Here is a 16,617-nt window from a genome sequence, read left to right on the forward strand (position 1 = left end):
TCCAATTCTAATCCACTTCTCACTCTAATGTTACCTGACATATAGGAAGCACTCAATACACATTTGTTGAATTACCAAATGAATGAATAAATGGCAAGTGACATATTTCAATGCATTCAAACACTTCTGATAGCAAGCCTTCCCTTACATTATCTGTGTGACCTTACATTGTCTTGGCAGTTCAGCCCGCAATTTAGAGCCTTGTTCATACATGTGCTGTTCCCTTGGCTTATAATGCCCCTTGCATCTTAATCCATCTGGAAAAACGTCTTTTCATTTGTCACAACTCAACTTAAATGTCACGTTGCCAGAGAAGAGCATAACTGTGTAAGACGAACACAAGCATTTAGAGTCAGATAGAACTGGGTTCAAATCCGGGCTCTCAAACATACAGTGGGAGAGTATCCCAAGAGTCCTTTCTCTTAAATGTTTGGTCTATTAGATGATAAGTAAAACAGAAGGAAAATTATTTCACCAAATCCAGCCATCGTTTTCCATGGCTGTGAACCATTTTTCTGTAGGCAGTCCAACCTGGTAACAGCACCAAGTCTCATGTTTAGCTTTGCTGAATGTCTCAAACTGCTGCCCACATGGAAACATGTCATAGGCTGGGTAGCAAATGTACTTGGTGGCACAAAATCTCAGCCGTATACTGGATTTACCAGAACTTTAACTCCAACCAATTTCTGGATTTTGTCTGGGTCAAACATGTTCACCAAGCTTGTGTATCACTGTGCTGGAGGGGTCCATACTTAGGGTAGACCAAAGCTGGGCAGTGAGACTCAGAAAATTTGAAAACTCTCTTTATTCCCATTCTGTTATTCAGAGATTAGTGAGGAATTCAGATCAAGACTGGCAAACCAATTGAAAGGGTAGAACCTCTCATCACTCCACCAAACCCACACCTTCTCTTTGTGCTTGAGTCGATCTGGTTGGTTCACCAAATGTGGCTCATGATCCATTTCACTCATTGTCAATCTCTTGGCCTTTGAGCTCACAGAAGTGTTCAGCTGCCATCTTTACTCTCAAGCTTGTTTTCCAGAAGAAACCCAGAAATACTTGAATGTTATTTTTGTCATGGCACATCTGGAGGACTAAATAAAATAAAATGGCTTAAAGGGCAGACCTTGAAACAAACTTCAAAATGATACCAAACCTGCTTATATCCAATTTGACTTTCACATTGCAAGGTCAGCATCAATAAGATCATACTGTACCACAAAACAATTTTTGAGACACGTTAGATTTCTGTCCTTGGGCAAGCCTTCTAATCTTCCTTGGCTTCAGTTTCCTCATTATAAACTGTGAGTAGTAATCCCTACTGTGGGATCTCAGTGGGGTGTATTAACATACCTGGCACACAGTAGATGCTCAGTAAACAATGGCTACAATCACGCATCCCAAAATTCCACCTTTCACAGAGTATACTTTCTTCTTCGGTACCATGCAAACAGAATGTCTTCACCTATTAAGTGGACAAAATGATACCAAATTCATAGGATTGTTAGGGCTAAATTAGATAAGACACATAAAATTGCAATCTCATCACGATTCCCATTTGCATTACCCTAAAATCTAACATGCTTCCATTAGAGTTCTGATCACTGTGTAAGTTTTCATTCCCTATCTATGCTGTTCATACAAGTACACATTCTTTGAGTTTCTCATGCGTGTCTTAGGGGAGCATGGGTGACTAATATGTGTTGGGTATCTACCACAGGCCAGGCCTGTATGGGGTGTTTTTGACACACTATCTCCTTGGTTCTTTCCCCAGCCTCCGTAAGGAGATGTTGAATCCCAACACTAGGTGAGCATACTGATGTGATGTTATGAAGATCAAGGCCCTTAGACCAGGTGTGATGTATGCTCTTTGCATCACTCTGTAGCTTGAGTGAGGCCAACGCAGACATTCAATAAATGTGGAAGAATGCTCCTGTGGATGATGAGGCCCCTGGACCAATGCTGAATGTCGGCTAAGGCTCAGCACGTGAGAGCAAGCACTCTGGGGCCAAATTGCTTTGGTTCTTCCCCATTCCAGCTCTCTGCCTTTTGACAGGCTCTTAACTACTCTGTGCCTCAGTTTAAATAAATTGCAAAGTAGAAATCATAATAGCATCGACCTCCTATGATTGTTCACTTTGAGAATAAAATTAAATAGTATATGTAGATTGTTTCATACAGTGCCTGGCATATAATAAGTGTTCAATAAATGTCTCTCTTAAATAATTAGTCTCAGAAACCCTGAGGGGCACTGCTGGAGAGACTCGGGAAGCTGCCCCTTGAACTGTGGTAGGCAAGGGCCTCAAGAGCCTGCAGAAGCTTGGATGCTGTTGCCGATGGGAAGTGAGGCCCATTTCCAGCTGCGATGGCCTCACAGCTAACAAAGGGACGGTGTTCATTTCCTTCAGAAGTTGTTTTGCTCTCTTTCCAAGGCTGTAGGGCAACTGCAGCTTTAATAGGAAGCTCTCTGAAGCAGTGAGTCAATAGTCACTCATCCTAGGAGGTGATTCACACGCCACAGTGTGTGGTCCACAAATGGTGTGGGGGTGGTACCTCTTGGGGAGAGACTGATGTGCCCCTAAATGAGTTGTTTGTGATCACAGGCTGCTCACGAGCAGACATGGGAACAGATGCGCCAATTAAGCCCTCATCATGTCCTCTCCACACTCCTTCAGGAGGGGCGCACGTGTTGCTCGAAAAGATGTTGAACTTGGGCATAAGAAATGTGATTGCCCACAACCCCCAGGCCTCTTCAAAATGAGGGCTGGTGAAGATTCAGAATGGGGAACTGGAGGTTTGGATGGTTTCAAGACTTGTGCTGTTCATCCAGAGATAAAATGAGAGAATCCTGAAAAGCTGGCCGGAGAGGAATTTTGGAGCTGAGCACAACGCCAGGGGGGTGAGAATCTTGTCCCTAAATTTTTACTAAATGATAAAAATTTTATCAAGATAAAAAAATAATTAACCTATTATTTATCTGTTTCTTCCAATGGACTGTGCATGTTCTAGGGGTTCTGTGAATCATATTCTGTATCCATCACAGCCAAGAGGGCTGCATTGGCTGTGCCAAAATACCTGGGTCTGGAGTGGAGCTCTGGACAGCTACAGAACCCCTCAGTGCCTCAGTCCCTTGACCCGTAATATGGGAACTCTGAATAATACCTACCTGATAGAGTTGTGAGCATTAACTCATCTAATGCAGTGCTATTCAAAGTGGGATCCATCCCCCAGAGCTCATCTACAAACTTACCAGTCCTTTGTCAGTTAAGAACAAAAAGTAAGAGTAACCTTCTGGGAACCTTTATCCCAATTGCTCATTATAGCAACAGTTTTATTATATTTTACAAAAGTATCAGTTTGTAGTAGATAAAACTTTTTTTTAAACTCGCTCTTCATCACAGTTTGAGAACCACTAATCGTGTACATCTTAAAATGTAGATGTGTTGCAGTATCTATTTATTAAAATTCATATCATTTTGTTATAAAGACCTTCCTTTTACTTCTCCTCTATGCTTATCTTTGAATTTCATGGGTCAGTAGTATGATTTCCATTTCAGGATTTTTTTAAAAAAAAAAGATAGTTAAAATGTTTATTATTAAAAGTGGGTATTGTAGAGTGTTCTTAACTCCACTGATGTAGAACTATAGTAAACATTAGGATTTGGGATTTGATTCCAAGACACAGTGAGAGAGACTTAGGATTCTAAGTGGGAACACTGGCGACATGGTGAGGGAGGGGCTTCTATGAAATCTCATCCTCCAGCAATGTGGTACCATGGTAGGCCCTCCTCCTTGGTTCTGCCGTTGGAAAAGCCCTCTTGATGAGCTCTGGGTTGAAAGTAGTCTTTCCCATCTTACAGCACATTTAATAAGGTAGAATATGGGCTTTGCTCAATATCAACTCATTAATTTTAGACAAGAGCAAATACTGGGCCAGGGCAACTGTGACAAAAGTGATTATTTTAAAATCTACCAGTTCGGGGTGCCTGGGTGGCTCAGTTGGTTGAGCGTCTGACTTTTGATTTCAGCTTAGGTCATGATCTCAGAGTTATGAGATTGAGCCCTTTGTCAGGCTCTGCACTCAGAAGGGAGTCTGCTTGAGAATTCTCTCCTTTTCCCTCTGCCCCTCCCCCTGCTCACACTTTCTCTCGGTCTCACTCTAAAAATAAATAAATAAATCTTGAAAAAAAGAAAAGAAAAAAGAGAATCTACCAGCTCACAGGCATTTAAGGTGCCCTTTCTTTTCTCCTCCATAAAATGAGAGATTCAAAATAGATGTATGATAGTGTAATGTAGCAGAAGGAACAAAAACTTCGGAATCAGGCATAACTGGGTTTGATCTTTCACTCTGCCACCAATTGATAAACAAGTCACTTAATATCTCTGGGCCTCAGCTTCCTCACTAGTAAAATGGGGATAGTAACACTTACCTTACAGGGTCTTTGTGAGAATGAGCAGTGATGCTTGCCGTGTACCCTTGACATAGAGTATTTCAGTAATTGTTAGCTGCCATTTCCCTGCTCTCATGTTTCCATGAAGGAAATCCTGAGAAGTAAAAATTAAGGATGGTCACAAATATGTAGCTATTCTTCTCACTGAGAGGCAGAATCTAGTTCCCCTCCCCTTGAATCTGAGCTGGGCTTGGTCACTTACATGACCATAGAATGTAGCAGAAGTCACGTTCTAGGACTTGCAAAGCTAGGTCATAGGAAACCTTGCAGTTTTCACTGAGGCTTCTTGGGAAACTTGCCATGGGGGAAGCCGTGTGCAATGTAAGTATCTGGTTATTCTGTCCTCCATGCTTTGAGGAAGCCCAAGCTACAAAAGTAGAGAAGGCAGTGGAGGAGAAATGTGCCAACCAGTTTCCAGCTGGCCAGTCATCTGGCCCAGGTGCCAGACATGAAGAAGTCCTCAGATAATTCCAGTGCCAGCAGCTATCTCTGACAATAGCCACCTGAAGGACCCTAAGCAACAACCACCCAGCTGAGAGTCAACAGACAGAACTGTAAGAAAAAAATACTGCCGGGGTGCCTGGGTGGCTCAGATGGTTAAGTGTCTGCCTTCGGCTGAGGTCATGATCCAGGGTCTGGGATCAAGCCCCACATTGGGCTCCTGACTCAGGGGGGAGCCTGCCTCTCCCTCTCCCTCTGCCTCTCCCCCTGCTCATGCTCTCTCTCTCTCTCTCTCTATCTCTATCTCTGTGTCTCAAATGAATAAATAAAATCTTTTAAAAAAAATACTGCAGTGTGGAGTCGTTTGTTAAGCAGCAGTAAAAAGCTAGAACATTCTGCTAGAGCAAAATTTCTGGTCTTTCCACCCCTTACTAACATACGAGTGATTGATGGTTTGCCAATAGTTTAAACTCCATTAGCTCACAATCCTGTACTGGCCAGGAGTAAGGTATTCAAGTTGCTGTTCCCACATGGCCTGCCTTTGTTTCCCATTTTGTAATCTGTGAGCATTCTCCTCCTTCTCCTCTGTGACAGGGGTGGCTCTTCCAGGGATGGGGGGGAGGAGGCTGCTTGCCTCATTGATCTTGCCTGTGACTGGGTAGGTAAGTGGGAGGAAGTCAATTTGGCTTCATATTGAGGTGACTTTCTCCAGTCTAGATCTGAAATTTTGATGTTCTTCTCTTTGACTCAACTGGTTCAGAACCAATAGTGGGAAGTGTTGGGACTGGCACCTCAGAGAGACCCCAATCTCCCTTACATTTCTGACATTCTGTAAAGCAGATAGTTAGGTACCAGGCAGGTTCCTAACTTGCCTTGTACCCTTGCTTATATGGAACTCTTGCATACATTGTTAATAATGTGTTTAATTTCCCCAAACTTACAAACAAGCTAAAGCAATTATAATCATGGTTAATCAGTTTCTGGTTTTATCTTGACACTTTTGATAGTTTGGTTACATGACTTCTCACCAAGATCATGACAAAAACTTTCTACCAAAGCCAAGCTGATAAACAGAGCCCTGGAGACTGCCATCATATCCTGTACACGATTCAAACATGACTTCTAATTTCCTCAGCCCCTGGAAAGATGACAGCGTACATCTGCTTTATTAAATTCTGATGGGCCTTCATTATTTTTTTTAGTTATTGTTTTACTGCTTCCAATCATTCTTCTTGCTCAGGACATAGAAAGAGAATAGAAATCCTGTTAAGGTGACAAATAACTGTGTTTTTCTGCCCCCTCTCCATGACGATGTTAATTCATCCATTCATCCAACCATCCAGTCATTCACTCAGCATGTCTTTATTGGGAGCCTTCTCTGAACCGAGACCTGCGCTGAGTCCTGGACATTTAAGTGTAAGTGAGATACTTGCAGGCCCCTTCCTCAAAGGGAGTGCATCTAGTGATGGAGCAACTCAGCAGACAACAGCAATGCTGTAAAATGAGTGTCACAACATGGAAATACATATACCCATACACATTCTTCTGAGGGAAGAAAGCAGAGGCACTGAGGACACCATCCTCCGATACCCATCTCCTTTGAGTATTCAAGTTTAAGCACAAAATTTGACATTTTTTGTGACTCAGCCCATGGATGAATTTCACCATTGCATTTTGTGTCCTTCATGCACCTCATTTACAAAATTTTATGCAACAGAATTGCTGGAGATGGAAGATCAGTGTCTAATAACTGGAATATTATTAATATAGTGATTGCAACATACATTATCTTAGCTAAGCCCCACCACAGCCCCGTGAGGCGGCCTATCATACCTGTTGTATAGAGACCACTACAGGTTAGGTAACTTGCCTTTGCAGAAAGAAACTGTGAAAACAGGTTTGTATGAGTCCAGTTCCATCCTCTCTCTATCATATTGTGTAATAGAAAAATATCTACAGAAAGAGCAACTCCACCACTCACATTTTGTCATTAAAAAATAATAAAACCTTTATTGGGGAAACATAACAAAAAGCAATAGGAAGAATGTTAGTGGTCTAATAATATTAAGAGACAAAAAGCAGGTGTTATGGGCTGAATGTTTTTGTCCCCCCAAAATTCTCAAGTTGAAGTCCTAGCCCCCAGCATGATGGTATTTGAGGTGGAAACTTTTAGCCAGTGATTAGGTTTATATGAGATCAGAAGGGTGGGACCCTCATGATGGGGTTAGTACTTTTATGAGATAAGGGAGAGAAAAAGATGGATCTCTCTCTCTTTCCTTCTCTCTCTCTTTCTCTCTCTCTCCAGGAATATGCACCAGGGAAAGGCCATATGAAGACGCAAGGAGAAGGTGGCTCTCCCAGTCACCAAATCTGCCAGCACCTTGATCTTGGACTTCCCAGCCTCTAGAACTGTGAGAAATAAATGTCTGTTGTTTAAGCCACTCAGTCTATGGTATTTTGTTATAACAGCCCAAGCAGACCATTACAACAGAATATGAAATTCAATATAATCATAACTATGTAGCACAAATGTACAAAACAAAACAAAACAAAAAAAGCCTTAAGATGCTAACTCTCTTCTAAGTGATAAAAATACTTTGAGAAAAGTATTTTATAATACTTTCTAAATGTTTATAAAATGGCTCCTATGAGCTCCAATTGCTTATAGGCTAATGTTTATTGAGCACTTAACTCCGTAGTTTCAGTTGGTCCTCACAACAATCATATGGGGGCAAGATCTATAACTTCCTCTATTTTACATAAGGGAAAAGTGAGGCCAAGAGAAGTTAGATCACACATCTGGCAAATGACAGAGTAAGTACTCAGACTTCACTCTCTATGGCTCTACAACTGACTTTCACTTTTAAGTTCCAAAAGCAATAAACTTTATATTCTTCCTTGGCTTCATCCTAAACGTAGACTCCAAAAATGTTATGTTACTGCAAAACATTAACCTTCATTTGTGTATTCATATTTTGATCCTGGGAAGACAACAAGCCTGCAGAAATGGCTCAAAAGTCCAGACCACCTGAGGCAGTAAATTCCTTACTTTGAGGACATGAATGAATTCTTAAAGACCACTTAGTAACTTGTTTCACCCCTGGGGCCTCCTTCATCCTTTCCAGCTTTTGCTTTCTGTTAGTCTTCTCATTGGCTGACCTGTTGAATCACAGAACCCCCAGGTTGGAAGGACCACAGAGCCCATGTGGTCAAATGTCCCATGTAAGGCTGGAGGACTCTTTAAACTCCCCAGCAGGAGGTACTCTTAACTATCCCTTGAATACTTCTCCAGGGCAATGCTGCCATTAACACCATGATCCAGCTCTTCGCGGGGACTGTGCTCTTGCTTTGAGGGAATTTACAACAACCTCATTATCTGCAGAGAAAAATAAAGCAAATACAATGCTGTCCTTACTTCGCTCTCAGAAAAACAGTTTCAATGTGCAGCAGTAAACTGCTTGTCCAGCACATTCAAGACATACTAGCATCTAACTGTGGCAGAGAATGTTGCTGATACTCGGCCAAGAAGCATCTAGCATCAGGCCCAGCTGCCTCTGACCACAGGTACTTCTTCAGTCAGCTTCTGCTCCAGTCTTCCACATCTCAGCAAATGACACCTGCATCCTAGCATTGCTCAAGCCAAAAACCTAGGAGTTATTCTTGTTGCCTCCTTCTTCCTCACCCCCACAGACAATCTGCCACCAAATCCTGTTGATTATACCTTCAAAATATATCTCAGTTTCATCTACTTCTATCATCTAGTCATGTCCAAACAACTATCATTTTCCATCTGGACCCCTGATCTCCCCTACTTTCACAATACTCCCCCCAAACAAAGACATGCACACACAGAAACACACACACACACACACACACACACACACCCCACAATCCATTAACCATCTAATACCCAAAGTGATCTTTTAGAAAAATATGCTAGGTCATATCACTTTCCTGCTTAAAATCCATAAATGGCTTTCCATTGCCTTCATATCATTAAAAATCCTCCCTGATACTTCCAAGGCCCCAGCACCTCTTGGCTTCAACTTGCGCCACTCTTCACCTCATTGATCATATTTCAGTGTCAACAGACAGCTTTCATTCCTGCCTGCCTTGGGGCTCTCATCACCCACCATCCTGGAATAGTCTCCCTGCATGACCCATCTCCTTTCCTGATCTTTGTTTGGCTGGTTCCTATTCATTCTCCAAATGTCAGCTTAAATGTCCCTTCCTCAGAGAGGTCTTCCATGATTTCCCAACCTACATTAGCTCCCTGTAGAGGCCAGGGCTCTTCCCTTGAAACTAACAAAAAACAGACTTTCACCAATTTAATTAGTTTTTTTTTCTTAGATCAATAAACAAAAAGGAATTTTTGACCTACAGCGCTGAGAAGTCTAGAATTGGTCTTGCTTCAGACACAATAGGTCCAGCACTCAAATGATGTCATCAGAACTGGGTTCGACTCCATCTTTTCATTCAATCTTATATTCAAAGAATATTTATGGAGTATCTAGTAGATACCAGGTACTGTTCTAGGTGTTGGGATGTATCTGTTAAGAAAAAAAAAAAAAAGATAAAAATTCTTGCCTTCATGGAGTTGTCATTCTAGCTGACAAGGACCAGTAAAGATAGTAAACAAGATAGTAAAGATTAAGATAGTAAACAAGTATACTGTATAATAGATAATGTAGAGCAAGATAAGGCAGATCGGTACTGTAGAGAGAGGGAAGGGGTATGAAATTTTAAATAGAATAGACTTCAATGAGAAGGTATTGTTCAAGCAAAGATTGGGAGGTGAGGAAGCAAGCCATGTGAATATCTGAGCTGGTGGGCCATCCAGGCGGAGGGAATGGCTAGTAAACAAGCCCCATGCAAGAGTGTGTCTGCCATCTGCCAGGACCAGCAAAGGAGCAAGAGTGACTGGCATGGGTGAGGGAAGAGAGGAAGAGGTCACAGGGAGCAGGAGGCCCATCCTAGAGAGCCTCATGGGCCATTGGAAAAAATCTGACTTCTAAAAGAATCATTCTGTGTTGAGTGAAGATTTCAAGGGAGGGCAGGAGTAGAAGGAGGGACCAGTTAAACAGCTACCGCCGTCCTCCAAAGGAGCTTCACGGTGACTTGGACCATAGTGAGAGCAATGAAATGGTGAGACGGGGTAGAATCTGGACACATGTGACAGACCGGATGTGGGGTATGACAGATGCCTGGAAGAAAGACTTCATTTTCCAGTCTCTCCTGATGGTAGGTGGAGTCATCTAATTCTAAGTCTTGGCTCTTGGGACATAAGCAAAAGGAGGTGGACAACTTCTTAAAGGAAGGGGCATACCCTCCACTTTGCCTCTTACCTCTCCTTGCTGGCGATAGTCAGCTGTAATACTGGTGGCCATCTTGCACGTTGCCATCTTGGATCCCCCCAAGGGAGCCAGGGAGTGTCCCAGGGAGGAGCTTTCACAGCAGCCCCGGTCTGCCCATGCGTGGCTTCTTGAGACATGAGAAAGGAAGACACTGCTGTGTATCTGAGCCCTTTTACTTTAAATCTCTGCACAAGAGGTCAATGTTTACCATACCTAAGAGCATGGATGTGTGATCTTTATCTCACACGTGCCAACAGGATTTTATCTTGCATGTGAAAGTCTAGGTCAACCCAAGGGAAATATTGTAATGGCAGAAATTAAACCTTTTAGAAGTTACGAAAAGTTGGAAGTGTGAATACCTTACTTCTCATAATGAACTATTTAGTTCACAAAATTTTTTTTTATTTAAAAAAAAATTTTTTTTTTTAATAGTTGACATACGATGTTATATTCATCTCAGGTTTACAACATAGTAGTGTGACAATTCTATGCCTTCACAAAATACTTTTAACTACATTACTTTCTTTAATTCTTGAAACAACACTGTGAGTAGAGTATTATTCTCCACTATATTGTGATCACCCAGTGGGTAGGGACGGTATTTTAATCATCTTTGTATCCACATCCCCAGTGTATTCAGTCCAGGCTCTAGCACCCAAATGTGTTTAGTAGATATCTGATTAATAAATACATTTGCAGGGCACCTGGGTGGCTCAGTCAGTTGAGCATCTGCCTTCGGCTCAGGTCATGATCCCTGGGTCCTGGGATTGAGTCCCAAATCCCACTCCCTGCTCAGTGGGGTGTCTGCTTCACCCTCTCCCTCTGCCGCTCCCCCTGCTTGTCCTCTCTCTCTCTCTCTGTCTCAAATAAATAAATAAAATCTTTTTAAAGATTAAAAAAAATAGGGGTGCCAGGGCACCTGGGTGGCTCAGTCGTTAAGTGTCTGCCTTCATCTCAGGTCATGATCCCAGGGTCCTGGGATCCAGCCCCGCCTCGGGCTCCTGCTCAGCAGGAAGCCTGCTTCTCCCTCCCCCACTCCCCCTGCTTGTGTTCCCTCTCTCGCTGTGTCTCTCTCTTTCAAATAAATAAATAAAATCTTTAAAAAACTAAATGCATTTGCAAATGCTTGGATACAGGAAAAGTATGGTTCCCCTATTTTCAAGATATTCAAGAACATACCAAGATGTTAAGTGACTTGCTCCAGGTCATGAGAGAGAAAGTCAGAAAGCTATGTCCTCTGAGTTGACACTTTGCTTCAGATTTTACCCAAAGAAGAAAGGGGGCAGGAGCAAGATGGAGAGAGGGGATTGAGAGCTGAGGGAAAATAGAGAAACGGAGAAGATGGGGTATCAGCAGAGTTACCCATTGACGGGGACATATTGCCTGAAGGGGAGGAAACAAAGGAACTAGGGATTTCCTCACTTGGATTCCTGGGTGGCGCCCAGCGATATGCTAAAGGCACATCAAAAGTCGGCCTCTCAGCTCTCTGAACCCCAGAGCTGCTCTGAGTCACTTTCCCGCTGGGCAGATTCTGGACACAGATACTCTCTCTGGGTGATGGATCCTTCTGTAAGTAAAGATCGTTTAAGAAAACCAGATGCGCTAGCTGCTTATGTTTGCTGGGAATAGAAATGAGTGTGCCTTTTCCCTTAAATCCTTCTTGTGTGATTTTAAACCTTCCTGCTTACACAACCTGCAAGGGAATTATTAGACCCCAGATTATTTTTTTTTTTAATCATTCTGCAGCTTTAAAGTTTTCCTGCCTTACTCATTTAGTGGGGAGGATGTGGGCAGAGCCGCATGATGTAAAGTAAGCAACAAGACCATGATATTCATCTCAGGCTGCAACCGACCGCACAGAATCTTGATGACCAGAAATCATAGAGCCCTCCTCCCTGGGCCGGTGGCCAAGGCTGGTCCCTGCTGGTCTTAGGCACACCTCGAAGGCAGGCTAAGTGCCCATTTGAAGGAGGAGGTGTTTTGAACACAGACCTACAGCAGATGCTAGGGTCAAAACCAGTCCAGTGTGTATGAAGTGCACGATAACCTCGACCAGCTATAGCCTGAGGTAGCAAGATTTGTTAAGTACCTACCACATGCCGGACCTTGGCGAGGTGGGTCCACTTCCTTTATCTTTATTTCATTTTGTTTCAGATCATTTCATCCATCCAGCAGCCCTCTGAGGTAGGGATCCTTACCCACCATTACAGATGGTGAAACGGGGACCCGGGTAACAAGTACCTTTCAGATGCACCCCGCTAGTAAATGCAAAGCTGCAATTCCCTCCTGTTCACTTTCTACTCTACCGTTCACTGTCTACTCCAGCAAACATCACCTCTGCCATTCAGAGAATCCACCTAAACTCTTCGGTGAGCAGACAAAGGAGAAATAAAGACAAAATCCCTGTGGAAGGGAGCACAGGGTGGGTGTGCGTCTCTCTGTACTCTCCTGGGAAGCACCTCCGTGACTCTGGGCTGCCTTCCTGAGGCCCCGCTGCCAGAATGGGAAGATGTTGACCACAGGGGACCGTGGGGAAGACAGCCCCTGCTCTGGGGCTAATGAGGTGTAACCACTGCACTCCAGGCACCGGAGCCATCCAAGGTCTCTGAAACCTTTTATGGTAGGTCCACTAAGCCTGCAAATCCTAGTGGCCATAGTATATTTTCAAAGGCTTAACCAGCTCAGTAAGAAGAATGCCCTGGAATCTTCACTAATTCAGTGAGGTCTGTTTCCAAGACATGGGGCTTAGAGTCCAAGAATCTTACTGAGTATCATCTGGGCTGCTTAACAGAGGAAAATCACAGCAAGTTCAAGGTGTCGGTGACTGTGATGGAAACGGGCTCTAGTGAGCATGAAATTAAATCAAATAAAAGCGTGGAAAACCTTGAAAAACCCCTTCCTGTCTTAAATGAAAACCACAGCAAATGTATATGAATAATTCCTTGATGTCCAATTTTTTCTATCAAAGTAAATCCTTTCAAAGGGTTAGAAGAGTTAGGGACAGCATGTGGCCTTTCAAACATACCCTCACATGTAAATAATTAATGCAATATCTGTACTGTCAAAATTATTTTACCACCACGTTTAACTAAACCATTTTTTTAAAAAGGTCCTTGGTTTTCTTATGAATGTGATAGAAAATAATCCACGGCATGGAAACACATAGATGAAACACATTGTGGGAAATCACACACGATAAGTTCTCCAGTCAGTATGAACAAAAAGACAGTAATATGATATTTTCGTTGATACTTAACTATAGTGGGTCTATTTCATGATACTTTGCAGGGTTCTGAGATGGATGATGAAATTTTTATCCCATGAAATATCCTATGTCAAAGCGGGTGAAGATACATAGAAATCTGTTGTTTAATTCAACAAACATTTGCTGAACACATTATCAACCATACATGTACCAGGAACTCTATCAAATATTAGAACGAGTCAAAGTTGAACAAGTCAAATCACTGTCACCCCCCCCGCCCCCCCAAGACAGAGCTCACAATGTTGCGGGAGGGGGGGAGATGAAATTGCAGGCATCAATTTCAAGTGATATATTTTCTCAAAGCTCTGAAAACAGTATGCATCTTACAATCAACAACATGTCAAAATGTAATTGGCAGCACTTTTTCTTTCTTAATGGCACATAAAATAATGGAATAACTTACTATCCATGACAATGAAGTTTAGATTCAATGAACTATGGTAATTATTGTGTAAGACAGAACATAGTGCTAAAACAAGGAAGTCCAAAATTTCCTTTCAAACCTAAACGTACCATCCCTCCATGGAAGGGTATTTGTAGTTCAGAACTTAAGTCCTTAATGGGTAATGGTAAATAAGGCAGGAATGATTACACAAAAGCACTTACAAATTATTTTTGTTCATAATAATAAAACATTGAAAATGCACTGCTATTTTATATAACTTTAATTAATAGTAATGGATATTATATAGTTCTTTTCTATTTACTATGCTTCCTTGAAAAATTTCAGGATCTCCTCTCTTCTGGTCACAATAAATTTTGTTTTACATACCTGCTGATTTTATACACACTAAGAGCAGTTTTGTTTTCCAGAATTTGGTCTTTCACCCAAGTATTCAATTTTGTCTTGAGTGCATGGCATGGCTCACAGTTACTACTCAGTCCATGGGCCATTGATTTCTTCATTCAGAAATGAAGAACAATGTGAATGCTTATTTTTTTAATAGCATTTTATTTTTTTAAGTAGGCTCTGTGCCCAATGTGGAGCTTGAACTCATGATCCTGAGATCAAGAGTTGCATGCTTTACTGGCTGAGCCAGCCAGGTGCCCCTAAAAGAATGTGAATGTTTATGATGAGAAACAAACAACAAACAAAACTTTGGGGGAACATTTTTTCAATATTTTCAGCTTAGTGTATCTGACAGGTATTTCTCAATGAACAAACCTTCCCACCAGTTTTCTCCTCCTCATATCGTCCATATATCCTATGCTTCAGCCACAGCAGGTTGCTGCAAATCCCCAGCCCTGCCTTATGCTGTCCATGCCTCATTGCCTTTGCTCCTGCCTTTTTTTTTTTTGGCCTGGAATGCACTTTCCCTCTCTCTACACTTGGAAAGGTCTCACTCAACTTTCAAAACCCAAGTCTAACCTCACTGTCTTATCTTAGGCTTCCCCAGGGAAGAAGGGTCTGAGACCAGGGCTTCAGACGCTATTTGGGAAGTAGTCCCAAGGATTATGAATGAGGACTGGAAAGAGCATGCCACTAAAGGAGGGAAAGTCAATTCAAGAGTCAGTTATTGCTTTGTTCCATTCTGTGAACAAAGGGGTTCCATTCTGTGAATAAAGGGGCTCCATCCTACAGGAATTTGCTCCCCATTGGTCATCCGTTGTCTTGTGGGGTGTTAACACCCTTGCCTTCCCGGATTGTGCACGAGTGCACTTTCTGCTGCAGAAAGTAGGAGATGTGTGGTGCTGTCAGGTTACACCTGCGTGAAGCTGGTTGCCATGGCAATCGCTGGAGCAAAAGGTGACCTAGAGAGGATGAAAGGCAGAGCATAAGAGGGGCACAGAATTAGCCTTGCCCCATCAGTCCTCCATGGTGCCAGGCACAGACCTCTGCTTCACAGCCTTTGTTCTGTTGCTTCTAACGATCCATTTATATATTGAGTATGAATTTCTTTTTTTTTTTTAAGATTTTATTTATTTATTTGACAGAGAAAGACAAAGCGAGAGAAGGAACACAAGCAGGGGGGAGTGGGAGAAGGAGAAGCAGGCTTCCCGCCGAGCAGGGAGCCCGATGCGGAGCTTGATCCCAGGACCCTGTGATCATGACCGGAGCTGAAGGCAGACACTTAACGACTGAGCCACCCAGGCGCCCCTTGAGTATGAATTCCTTATCAGTGGTGACAAGATCTTGTTCACGTCAGAGGCTACTGAACCCAGCAGAGTCAACAGCAAGCAGCATATGGACTTAGGACCCCTCAATGTGGTAAAACACATATTGTTTTAAACGAATGGAAAATGTTATGGCAGCCGGTCTATTTCTCAAGTAGTAGATATGACAGTTCAAAGGAGAAGTTAGGATGCAGTGTGAAAAAAGGAGAAATATGTCAGGTGAACTCAACACAAAAACCAGCGTAGACAAAGATGTACTCATCCACGATCCTGGGGAAAAGGAATTATTTTAACAAAAGTATCAGTTTTCTTTTGTGGGATTTTTTCCCTCAGGAAACCTAACAAAAAGAAACATCATATGGGTCATGTTATCAACCACTCGGTATATAATCCTAAATAAGTTTCAGTGAACTCGTATTGCTAATATCTACTTTTAATCTCAATGGATTCCCGACAATGACTCCCTGATTCACTCAGAATGAAAACTAAAGTCCTTACAATGACACTTCAAGCTCTACAAACTGTGGTCCTGTTACCTGTCTGGCCTCCTCCCCTCCTGCTCTCCCTTTGCTCACCTTCCTCCACCATGCTGGCCACCACCAGACACACTCCCACCCAGAGCCTTTACACTGGCTGTTTCTTCCACCTGAACACTTTCTCCTGACATCAGCTTGGCAACTCCCTCAGCTTGGCAAGACTCTGCCTAAATGCCACCTTCCCAACAAGTCCTATGCTGAGCCCCCTTTTTAAAAGCTGCACCCCTCCATCACTCTGAATTCTCAGGATCCATATCCTGCTCTATTTTTTTTTCCTATTTCCATAGCACTCAATCACCTCCAACAAATATATAATTAGTTAATTTATTATGTCTATTGTTTATTTTCTCTTCCCCTCTGCTAGGATGTGACTTCCATCAGGGTAGGAAACTTTGTCTTTTTTATTTATTGGTATATCCCAAGCATGCAGAATAGTGAGTGCTTGGCGCATAGTA

General features: G+C 42.5%; 1 long non-coding RNA gene across 2 annotated transcripts; it reads right to left on the reverse strand.

The window, feature by feature from the left end:
• Positions 1 to 814: 814 nt before the first annotated feature.
• LOC114212175 (uncharacterized) lies at positions 815 to 13,704 on the reverse strand. Of its 2 annotated transcripts, XR_003609907.2 has the most exons (6): positions 11,669 to 13,704; positions 10,238 to 10,373; positions 9,274 to 9,442; positions 4,431 to 4,545; positions 1,354 to 1,465; positions 815 to 1,094 (listed from the first exon to the last, which is right to left on the reverse strand). It is a non-coding gene; the product is annotated as an uncharacterized LOC114212175 (long non-coding RNA). The 2 variants fall into 2 exon arrangements; XR_003609906.2 differs by lacking the exon at positions 11,669 to 13,704 and having other exon boundaries at positions 10,238 to 10,675.
• Between the last annotated feature and the right edge of the window lie 2,913 nt (positions 13,705 to 16,617).

This window comes from Eumetopias jubatus, unplaced genomic scaffold (assembly GCF_037043125.1).
Source record: "Eumetopias jubatus isolate StellerSeaLion01/CBP00866 unplaced genomic scaffold, mEumJub1_p1.0 scaffold_4, whole genome shotgun sequence".
Lineage (NCBI taxonomy): Eukaryota > Metazoa > Chordata > Mammalia > Carnivora > Otariidae > Eumetopias > Eumetopias jubatus.